Here is a 12,702-nt window from a genome sequence, read left to right as displayed (position 1 = left end):
GGTCCCCGTTACTTTGGGGTCCACATTATCCAGAGAATTCACTGTCAACAGTTTGCATTGGGACTATGTCTTTAGTAGAAAGTAGTTCCAATGAAACCTGTTTAAAGAGAAGCTGGATGTTTGAAATGTTAATTTATTAATAAAAGTCTAAAAAGAAATAAATAATAAACAAAATCATTCACACGTAAGGTGTAATGATGATCCAATATAGTTCATCTTTAAGCACAGAATGTGAGGAAGGAACCTGCAGCCATGCAAATATATTTTTTGTTATGTAAAGGCAGAGGGAAGAAAAGGTGATGTCCCTCTGTGTTTGACTAACAAATATAAGAGCATCCGGAGGTTTCATACAGTGTTAGAAACCAGAAATTCAACTTATATTCAGGGCTTGACATTAACACATTATCTCTGATAAGGTTACGTGTAAAGCTCATGTTTTAGAAAACATGTAGTCTATTGAGATAAACACACAAGAGAAGCTTTTTATTGTATATAAAGTGCTGCGTCAGAAACCCTGTTTATTTTATACCGCAGTAAATAGGCTACTGTAATACAGAGTAGAAAAAATAGCTGCATTAGAAACAAAGAGCAAAGAATAAATTACTTTGTCTAAGAAAAAATGCACAATTAAGGCAACAGGATTAAAATGTATGTAGGCCTATATTTTGGCACTTTGGATTGTTTGTTTTGCATCTGCATTTCCTCAGAGCTCTGACTGGATTTATGTTCATCATCATGAAGCTCTGGTTGCTCTGAGTAACTGGAGATACTTCAACCTGAAACTAGTATACAGGTCTTTAGTTTTTCAGATTATCCCCTTAAAAAGACATCTTCTGCTTTCCAACATGGCATGATTACTTCTATTAAAATATAGAATCAACTCTGGAAAGGTAGTTGTGATATGAGGAGATGAGGGGACAAAGGGCAGCCCTGGAAAATGGGACTGGAAAATGGTGAGGGACTCGGGTGCGGATCTCATGGGGGAGGGAGTTCCAGAGCCTGGGAGCTGTCGTGGAAAAGGTTCTGTCCCCAAAACTGCGGAGCTTGGACTTGGAGATGCAGAGGAGACCGGCTGAGGTGGATCTGAGGGACCGTGAGGGTTGGTAGGGGGAGAGGAGGACAGCGAGGTATGAATGGGCCAGTTGGTGAATGGCTTTGTAGGTGAGGACCAGGATTTTGTATGTGGTCCGATGAGAAATGGGAAGCCAGTGTAGTTGTTTTAAGAATGGAGTGATGTGGTGCCAGGATTTGGAGCGGGTGATGAGTCGTGCGGCTGAGTTCTGGACCAGTTGGAGTCTTTTTATGTAGGTTGAGCTGATACCAAGGAGTAGTGAGTTGCAGTAGTCTAGCCGTGAGGAGATGAAGGCGTGAATGAGTGTTTGAGCAGCAGAGGGTGTGAGTGAGGGTCTGATTTTGGCAATGTTGCGAAGGTGAAAGAAGGAGGTTTTAATGACATGACGGATGTGGGGCTCAAGGGAGAGGGTTGAATCAAAGATCACACTGAGGTTGAGGGCCTGGGGAGATGGGGAGACAATGTTGCCGTCGATGGTGAGAGTGGGGTTATTGGCTTTGCTGAGAGTGGATTTGGAGCCTTTGAGGAGGAATTCTGTTTTATTGCTGTTTAGTTTGAGGAAGTTGTGTTGCATCCAGGTTTTAATAGCTGACAGACAGGAGTTGATGTGGGAGAGGGGGGGATTGTGGGGGGATTTGGTACTGAGGTAGATCTCGGTGTCATCGGCATAACAGTGGATGTTCAGGTTGAAGTGGCGGAGTATCTGACCAAGGGGGAGGATGTAGATGATGAAGAGAAGGGGGCCGAGTACGGAGCCTTGGGGAACGCCTTGGGTGACTGTGACTGTAACAGAGGTATGGTTATGAAGAGAGATGAAGTGGGATCTGTTGGAAAGGTAGGAACGGAGCCAGGTGAGTGCAGTACGAGTGCAGTACTAGTGAGCAGGATGTTATGGATCACGGTATCGAAGGCTGCACTCATGTCAAGAAGAACAAGGATGTTAAGGGAACTGGTGTCAGCGGAACTGAGGAGGTCGTTGAAGACTTTGAGGAGAGCAGTTTCTGTGCTGTGGAGGGGGCGAAAACCAGATTGGAAAGGCTCAAATTGGTTATTGGCATGGAGATGAGTTTGTAATTGTAATTGAAGCGAGTATACGTTCAAGGGTTTTAGACAGAAAGGGGAGGTTGGATATTGGGCGGTAGTTATTAAGGAAAAATGGATCCAGACCAGGTTTTTTAAGGACTGGGGTGACAGCGGTGGTTTTGAAAGCAGAGGGGACAGTTCCAAGGGACAGTGAGGAGTTGAAGAGGTTAGGGGGGTAGGGGGAAAGGACAGGGAGGCATGACTTCATGAGAGGAGTAGGGAGGGAGTCAAGTGAGCAGGTAGTGGGTTTGGAAGAGCTGATGAGTTTAGAGCTTTCAGGAGTTGTGACCAGGTCAAACTGGGAGAGGAGGCAGTGTGGAGGAGGAGGAGGGAGGTCAGGCGGAAGAAGGTCCGTGGTAGGTGCTGGAGTAGATACTGGGAGGTCAGATGCAGGGGATAGAGATTGATAAATAGTGTTGATTTTATCAGTGAAAAAGTGAAGGAATGAGTTGCAGAGATCCGGAGAAGAGGTAGGAAGGGTGATGGTCCGAAGCTTGATGAGGTTGTTCATTGTGGAGAAGAGGGTTCTGGGGTTATGAAAGGGGTTGGTGAAGATGTAGGAGAGGTAGGCAGATTTGGCAGCAATGAGGGCATCTTTGTAGGCAATGAGGTAGAGTTTATAGGCTTCATGGTGGACTGTGACAGATGATTTTTTTGTCAGACATTCAAGTTGACAGAAATATAGAGATTGATGTCAACAAGGCATGCTGTCAATATTTTAGAGACCCCCCCAAAATATCAATAATCATGCTTTCAGGGGAGCTGATGTCTTATTAGGAGAAGCTAAGCTGCCCCTGGCTCCCCCGTAATTTAAACCATGCTCTAAATTGAAATGGAGCATAATCTTCACAACAGCAGCTGTGCTGTGCTAGCATGACCAAAACTGTAGCATTTGCACCTTCCACGGCAGCTGACCACACTCAGGCAGCAGTGCGTACTCAAACCCTGTTCTCCTACACCACACCATACTCATGTGTCTATCAGAGATGGGGACTCGAGTTTGAGACTCGGACTGGAGTCGCACTTAAGTCACACACAAACACAGTGACTTGAGACTTGACTTGGGACTCGTCCTCAAAAGACTTGAGACTTGACTCGGACTTGAGGTGCGGGACACGTGCAGAATTTTTTAGTATGCGTCTGATGAGTATCGGCTGTCCCGCACAGTCCACTGACTGTGAAGTTCGACCTGCAGTATCTCTATTTATAGGCAATTCTCATCCGTGACACCACGATGGTGGAACGAGCTACCACACGCCATGAGAGCAGGGGCGTCCCTCTCTTACTTCAAGAAGCTCTTGAAAACACATCTGTTCCGAGAAACCTTCCTCTTATAACACCTCTAACTCCTAACCTCAAACATGCACTTCCTGTGCTCTTCTTCTTCTATCCCCTACAATGATCTTGTATTGATTGTACTTTTTGTTAACTCTTACTTCCTTCCCTAGGTATTTACCCCATTGATGTGATATGTACTATGTACTCTTACTAGTACTTATTGCTGCTCTTACTAGTATGTATTGTCACTTGTAGATCTGTAGTTGATGCTCTGTTGATGCTTGTATGTTGTTCCTCAAATGTAAGTCGCTTTGGATAAAAGCGTCTGCCAAATGAGTAAATGTAGTAAATGTAAATTTACTTACCTCTGTAACAAATGGAAATGTTGAAGAGCAATTTAGATTCCACAATCTTCCATAGCTTCCAAAGCACACACAGAACTGACTAGCTGACTTCCAGTTTTTTTAACAAAAGCTTTTAAAAAGTGATGGGGACAAAATCAGCCATGTCAAAAAGTGTTAGATACATGTCCCCAACATCCCGAGTGTAAATGACACCTATATTCATGAGTGCTGGTGGGACTAGCATACTGTACATACTCAGGATGTCACGCCTTTGTGGTGAAGGCAGGGTTGAGCAGGTTGGAGGACCCAAATGCAGGACTCGGAGCCGGCAGGTACAGTTTAGTGATTTATTTAAACAACTAAAGGCGAGCACACTTACAGGTTGAGTGGCTGATACAGAGTCCAAAACAGAGGTTATCCAAACCAAAATCCAAATGGTGCAGGGAAAGAGGGAGACACGACGAAAGGGCAGACACAGAGCAACTCACGGAGACAGCAGACATGAGGCTAACGAGGCACAGGTAGGCAGAGAGAGAGCGGAGGAAAACAGAGACAGACGTGACAAAGGTTACTAAACACTAGACGACAGACAAGACAGAACCCCAAAACCCAACAGACCAAAACAACAGATAATAAAACTGATTAAAAGTACAAAACATGACATGGCAGACAGGATCGGGACACAGGAGCCTGATTCTGTTACAGCTCTTCACAATTCAAAGATTTATATTTAGGTATTCTGCAACATGATTGTTTGTCACTGTGTGTATTTAGATGTAGATGCAGATAAAACGTGTTTTATTCTTAAAATACAGGCCTCAGGTATTTAAGTGTTTCTACTTAGTACAAAGTTGACGTACTTGTACTTTAATTCACATATTTATCAGACAGCTTTAGTTTAAAATGAAGACTTTTACACACAAAACATGTCAAGAGTTTATTCCCAACAGTTTATACAAGTACAGCTGAAACGTTTTACTGATTAATTGATTAACATTGTGAAGGAGTCACTTTGGGCTTTGTGAGAATATTTACAAATCAATCACTTAATGGAGAAAATTAATCCTTAATTATTAGCTGCAGTCCGATACAACATGGTTCAAAATGAGCTCCAGTTTATAGTTATTATTTAGTTTTTAGAGTTTTAATGTTGATGATATCCTTTGAATCACATTTGCATTATAATGACATGAAACTAAAACCTTTAATCATAACACCTGATGAAGTTGTGCAGAGTTCTGGGAACTGAAAGCTTGTCTAATACAGAAAATATAAATCAGAATAGAAACATTTCTTTTAAACAGACAGTACAAATAACAAAAGCAAAAAAAATAAAATTTGCTAACACCATGTTGTGTAAATTGTAAATATAAATTAAACCATCGTAGACCATCTTCACCGCTCGTCTGATGAACCTGGAGTCTAGACCAACAGGGGATCCTCCTGTTTGGAGAAAACACAATTGAAAGTGTGTTAATATTGTATTCATATAACAAGTGTTCTCATAGTAGGCTCTGTCACTTTGACGGTACCCTCTGACCCTGAGGTGAGACATGGGTGTGACAGACTATGATGTTTATTTTACGAGAGGCCTCTGATTGGTCCATGTAAATGGAAATCACATTTCTTCATTGTGACTGGCTAAGGGGCTAACGGGCAGAGCAGATCAGAGCATCGGTTGGCCGAATGTGTGTGTTTTCTGTGGAGGCAGCGACCAGCTGCAGAAGAAAGAAAAGTGTAATTTAATTGATGAACGGAGACAGTTAGTAGCCTGGCTAGTTTATAGTAAGTTTGTCACACTGCTACACAGTTTTGTGTATTGTACTGTGAATCAGAGCTAATAGTCTGCAGATAGCAACAGGTTAGCACCATCGCTAACAGCAAGCTAACATCACATGAATACTGAAGCCCCTGATGAGCTCCACTGAGCAGCACAACAAACACTGCTCTTCAGAACTCATCTTCAGAGTCATCCGGAAGTTTGCCCAGAGGAAAACCCGCCGTGCTGCCTTTTGTCCTCACGCGAGGGCTCAGCTGTGGTGAGTGAAAGCATCTTTTAACATCCTGACTCTGCTGCTGGTCCCTGCATGGGCAAATTGTTGTGCTGGATGGGTTGAGACCGGGCTACGGATTATGGTTGTTGTCATATTGTTGTTGTCATATAGCCACTTTCATACTGCGTTATTATTCGGGATTATTACGCTAGTTTGCTGTTAAGTGTTTTGCGGAGCCATGCTGTTTGTTGACATGTTAAAACACAGGAGCAAGAGAGAGTGTTGTAGTTTTACTGGTATCTAGGTTTTGAAATAGTTGGTGCTCCCCCACTATTTTTACATAGAAATATGACACTGGTCAAATTAGTGGTTATCCTAGTTTTTTGTAACAAGAATAACACCAAAATTGTGAAATAGTATGTTAATAAATAATTACACAACTCACATATTGTATATTTCAATTTGAATTGTTCGAAAAATTAAAAGAAAAATATTTATGCTCCATGATGTCAGATGTAATCTTGAGTTGGCTTGTTCCCAGTAAATGTTTTGTTCCTCCCAGTCAATGCACTCCTACAAATAACAGCTGTATTTGTCGTTTTAAGGAAAAGATCGAATTTTATGGAATTTCAACTGAAATGGTTTTAGTCTACGGACATTAGACAATTTTAACTGTAAAATAAGAAACCAAAGTAATTCAGTCTGTGATTCTTTAGCTCATATTTATACGTAGTATTCGACTAGTATATATACTGCATAATAGAATTCCTGAATTTCAGTTAGGGCTTGTGGTTTAGTGTGCCACCCCACGATTTTTAGTGGTTGTTTGAGGTTGGCTTTTCTAATGCAGGACACAGTATCAGAGTAACAGGGTATTTTTACTGGGTGGTCTTAGTACTTTTTCTGAAGTAAAGGATCTGAGTATTTCCTCTACCAGTGTCTTAATAACTATAAAGCTTACAAACTTTTCTAACACGTTAGGTTAGCACAGCCACATCCTAACTGTGCTGTGTTGCTTCCCGGATCACAGATTACCTCACAGGGTCACTGCTCTTCCTCAGGCTGTGTCTCCTGCTGCTGTTACTCTCGCTGTTGCTTTGGCTGTTGCTCCTTTTGTTGCCCTGGCTCTTGTCCTGGCTGTTGCTCCTGCTGTTGCTGCAGGCGGAGTATTTCAAACAAGCACTTCTTAACCTTTCCTAAAGGTGCCATTTATTCTCTTTACCTCTCCTGAACTCTGGGGGTGATAAGGAAGATCCAACTTCTAATCCACCCTCAACGCTTTGATAAAGACAATAATGCGTTCAGTAAATTAGAGTATTTAGTGCACGTGAAATAAAAAAATACTGCTTTTCTATAAAGACAAAAAAGACAAGTACATCTGACTGACAAACACCTAAGATCAACAAACTGAAGTACAGAATCTGTAGGAAACTGCTGGTACAAAAACACAAACTGAACTCCACCTGCTTACAACTTTGTCAGACAAACTGAATAAAAATCTCAGTTGTTATTTTTGATTATTTACCTGGCTCTCCGTTGCTCCTCCCCCTTGCTCCCCAGCAGATGTTTTCATCAGTTCTTCAGCAACATCATCCCATTGTCCACGGTGTATTTTGTCTTTGACTTTAATCATATCTTCTTTTGCTAAAGCCTTCACAATCTCTCTCAGAGCGTTTTCCTTCTCCTCCAAAAACAGTTCTTCATGCAGAACCTTTCTGTTGCAACAGCCTGAGTTTCCACAGCATGGAGTCCTTCCAAACAGTGGTATAAGGGATGCCACCAAAACGATACCAAAAAGTAAAAATCCACCAATTACCTGAAAAAGAAACAAAGACGGTTAAATTATAACAGCATTTCTGTGTTCTTGCTGTCATTTCATTAAGACAGTACTAGCTGATCGAGTAGAACAAGACCACAGTGAAATAAAAGGTAACACTCTGACATGATGGAAACACTCACCCTGGACTCGTTTTTCAGTCCAGCGATGAGGACTAGGTCCACGTGAGTGAGATTCTTCTCCTTGACTTTGCAGGCTAACTGTGCCTGTTCTTCAGAGCCATTATTCTGGCAGCAAACATACCAGTCTCCATCGATGTACACAAAAGCAACCCAAAGCAGACCGACTAAAAACGCCTTAAGAATCTTACGAAAGAAAGAGCCCAAAAAACTGCATGTGTGAGGTCGGCCACAGCATCCTAACGCACCTGAAATCAGGTATCTACAGACTCTCTGAAATGGCCTGTCTGTCCAGAGTATCAAGAGAAATATTGTAAAAATGGGCAGAGCTATGTATAACCTACAGTGAAAGTCTTCTGGTTTGCAGGTACACGCAAAATCCCTGTCCAGCAAAAGACTGTAGGTAAACATCAGAATGATTGCAGCGTAGGTGCTGAGCTTCCCAGAAACTAGTTTTGTCAGTACGTTCTCCATCTCTGATGTACAGCTGGCATCAACTCACAACCTGCAGCCTATACCCTCTGAATATATACCAACCTGAAACATGTATTTCCTGTTTTTTTATTTTTTTAGAAATCCATTGCGTGTGTTGCAGATGAACAGAAAGTGAGTCATCCACATTTGAAACTGCAAGTATCTTCTTGGTTTGGTGTTTTTGTTTCTCAACCATTGACCAAAAAAGCTTTGATCAAGACATAAATCATAGTTAATATGTTTGTAGATTTATGTTCCCTTAAAGGCTGTAAAACTGAATATGTGAGACCCGGCTGAGCTTTTGATTTCTATTTTGTGATTTTTCCACCCGATTAGGGGAGAAAACAGAGCCCTCCTCCCACTGGGGATTGGGGGAGACATGTCCTTATTTTCAAAATCTTTGTCCAGCTCACTTTTATGATCTCAGGTTCAAGTCTATTTGAACTTGACTTACTGTCCAGCCGCCTCAGATCTGACAGACGATCTGTGTTATTAGTAGGACTGTACATAACAATTATTTTTCAAGTCGATTAATCTAACGACTGATTTTGTTGACTAACATACAAATTTACCAAAAATAAATATCAAAAACATGTATTATCAATAAATCAATATTTTTTTCACTCATCCTGATGAAGCACATTAGAATGACAATAGTAGCAAATCTTAAAATGAATCCAATTTCCACGTCACTGATGTCTTGTGATAATAACAATAACAGACATTAAGTAGGCTAATTTACTTAGAACTTCAAATGTTTGTGACATGGATTTATTTCAATATTGAGTAATGCAGTATGATAATCAAATGTATTTCTGCATCACCGTACTGTCAGTTTCAGCTGTTTCCTCGCTCATACATGGCCGTTAAATAAACAGAAAATATTAAACGGCCGAACGTTAGATCACACACAATGTAACATTACGTTAGCATGGGGTCAGAAATTACTTTTAACATAAAGGCGATGAAGAAATACATTTTAACGGACTATGTGTCCTCGTGCTGATAATGCGCCGCGCTCATGTGGGGACAGGATGTGCGGTGCTGCCATCAGTGCTCCGGGATACTTTCGCTTCACGTGTTCATGCTGCTTCACGTGTTCATGCTGCTTCACGTGTTCACGTGTTCATGCTGCTTCACGTGTTCATGCTGCTTCACGTGTTCATGCTGCTTCACGTGATCATGCTGCTTCACGTGTTCATGCTGCTTCACGTGTTCGTGGACAGCAGTTCTGCTGCAGTGAAGCTCACGGAACAGCACGTTGTTGAGTGTCTGTCTAAAATACTCCCCAACTTTAGACTGCAGGTAGCTGCAGCTTGTCCGGGGGAATCCCTGCTAACACCGGATGCAGCGACGCTTCGACGCTCGTAATGCGAGTCTACGCATTTATGTAATGGTCGACGAATCGCCCCAGTCCTAGTTATTAAAAGCTCTCGTCTGAGTTGACTTCAGTTATTGTGCTGAAAGAACGGTAACTCGTCGATACAAAAACAGAAAGCAAACATATATATATATATATGTAGACCTTAAGACAGGCAGAGGTGGATATCACTGCCTGTGCCAGCAGTACCTGCTGCACTGAATCTGAGTTGGCTGGGTTCACTCTGGCCAGATTGTACTGTAAACTCACAGAGTCAGGGCGTACTTACACTAGACCCGGTTGGCTTATACTGTTCCCAAGCATGATTGTCCACTCTCTCCGCTCCTGCATTCACATTGGTGCCCGAGCATGCTTACATCATCACGTGGCCAGTAACGGTCTTTTTCTACGCTGGATCTGGAAAGCCAGATCGCTGAGTGAAAGCACACATTGTGGGATTATGTCACAAGACTTTGTTCAGCAGACTATAAATGAGTGAATGCAGCATGTTGACGGGGATTCTTTAGGCCTACAACTTTGTTGCGGGATCTCTGTATGAAAGCGTCTGTGCTGGCTGTCACGTCAGGAGGCTGTCTCGTTTCTCGTTTGGGATTGGCCATGTAAGACCATGCTTTTTGATGCATACCAAATGTAATGTGACAAATCTTTAAGATTTTGAAGTGCATTCCCACTGTGTCGGTTGGTCCTCTCACTCTAACTCCCAACATTCAGCTACATCTGCTCCCATTATAAACTCAGAAAACAGGCTGAAAATGACATGAAACTTGAATTGACATTGTGTAAGAAGTATAAAAGATGTGAAAAAGATGAATTCACTGGAAAGAGTTTTACAGGTGGAATGGCGTTTCTAGGTGAATCTATGAATTGGTGGGAAGAGGTTGAAGATCAGTGAAAAGTCCACGCCGGCAGAGACGCACAAACGTCCCGGGAATACCTCTCCTCCAGAGCTTCACTGCGTGAACAGAGGTGAGCGTATTTTTGACCAGAATGTCCAATTATTCCACTGATGATGTGAGAAAAGTGGGAAATAAATCAGCTGGTGTTCCCCTGATGTTCATGAGCTCTTCTCTGCTGAGCGAGCTCAGGGTGTCACAGCAGAAACTGACTTTACAAACCAAAGGTTAACAACGCGCTCAAAAATACAGAAGCAGCCATCCGAGGTACCATCTTGAATGACTTGATCCCAGATGCTCAAGTCAAAGCCAGCTTAAGATACAGGGCTCAACTTTTTTGCTATTATTTTAAATATATCAGATCTCTCACAGTCGCTATGTAAAGATTTTGACATTCTCCAACATTTTAGAAGGCTTCCTCTTTGACACCGGAGCTATTACCATTACCCACTTTGAGATCAGAGTAACACGATGAACGCACTAAACAGGATTTTATAAGATGGTCGACATCAACATCTTATTTGCCGTCTGGGTTGATGTAATTAAGATGAATGTTCCCAGTCCTGTGGTGTCCTGCAGAAACATTCTTGCCTTAATCAACAGTCACCTCTTTCCACCTCTCTGGTTTGAGGATTTATTTGTCGATGGGACATTAAATTCATTAGAAGCATCCTTACTTCTTCAGGTGAGGCTTTGTCATGAAGCGCTCCCCTCTCCGGCTCCCTTCCTCCATTTTCTTCAGTGCTGAGTTCTTTTGTCATTAAAGCTTTCTGTTTCTGCAGGAGTTTCTTTGCTTCCTCTTTTTGTTCTTCTTTTGATTTTTAAAATGTTTTCCCATGATCAAAAAGGCAATGTAACACTAATGTATGGATTGTGGTCTTTGGTTGGTAGATGTGAAAATGAATGGGCCGCACGTGCTTGGGTTGTGAAACGTTAAATACGATGTGGAAAAATCAATCTTTCATAATAACCCTCTGGAAGTTTTGAAATCAGTCATTTAAGGCCCAGTGCACATGTTCACGGTATTTTTTACCGGCGGCTTGGTTGTGAAGGGAACCAGTAAAATAGCAACATGCTGTTGGGTAACACACACAGTGTGGTCTGCTGCCTCCCATTTAAAAGAATGGCTGGCTGTTTGCTCTATATGCTGTTTAATGCTATGCCAGCAGACTTCAGGGAGGTGAGGACGGCGTTGGCTTCTCCTGTTGTTGCCCTGGCTTTTGCTCCTGTTGTTGCCCTGGCTTTTGCTCCTGTTGTTGCCCTGGCTTTTGCTCCTGTTGTTGCCCTGGCTGTAGCCCTGTTGTTGCCCTGGCTTGATATTTGGACCATGATTTCCAATTCATGTTTGTTTTTTTAATACAAAAGCTACACAATGTTACTCTTGATCATCAGAATACAATTCAACTGATTAACTTTAGTGTTTGGACACAATTTAAAATGTGATCAGATGGCTTTTGCTCCTGTTGTCGCCCTGGCTTTTACTCCTGTTGTTGCCCTGGCTGTAGCCCTGTTGTTGTCCTGGCTTTTGCTCCTGTTGTTGCCCTGGCTGTAGCCCTGTTGTTGCCCTGGCTTTTGCTCCTGTTGTTGCCCTGGCTTTTGCTCCTGTTGTTGCCCTGGCTGTAGCCCTGTTGTTGCCCTGGCTTGATATTTGGACCATGATTTCCAATTCATGTTTGTTTTTTTAATACAAAAGCTACACAATGTTACTCTTGATCATCAGAATACAATTCAACTGATTAACTTTAGTGTTTGGACACAATTTAAAATGTGATCAGATGGCTTTTGCTCCTGTTGTCGCCCTGGCTTTTACTCCTGTTGTTGCCCTGGCTGTAGCCCTATTGTTGTCCTGGCTTTTGCTCCTGTTGTTGCCCTGGCTGTAGCCCTGTTGTTGCCCTGGCTTTTGCTCCTGTTGTCGCCCTGGCTTTTACTCCTGTTGTCGCCCTGGCTTTTACTCCTGTTGTTGCCCTGGCTGTAGCCCTATTGTTGTCCTGGCTTTTGCTCCTGTTGTTGCCCTGGCTGTAGCCCTGTTGTTGTCCTGGCTTTTGCTCCTGTTGTTGCCCTGGCTGTAGCCCTATTGTTGTCCTGGCTTTTGCTCCTGTTGTCGCCCTGGCTTTTACTCCTGTTGTTGCCCTGGCTGTAGCCCTATTGTTGTCCTGGCTTTTGCTCCTGTTGTCGCCCTGGCTTTTGCTCCTGTTGTCGCCCTGGCTTTTACTCCTGTTGTTGCCCT

Source organism: Micropterus dolomieu, linkage group LG08 (assembly GCF_021292245.1).
Source record: "Micropterus dolomieu isolate WLL.071019.BEF.003 ecotype Adirondacks linkage group LG08, ASM2129224v1, whole genome shotgun sequence".
In the NCBI taxonomy this organism is placed as follows: domain Eukaryota; kingdom Metazoa; phylum Chordata; class Actinopteri; order Centrarchiformes; family Centrarchidae; genus Micropterus; species Micropterus dolomieu.
This window is presented reverse-complemented; position numbering follows the sequence as displayed.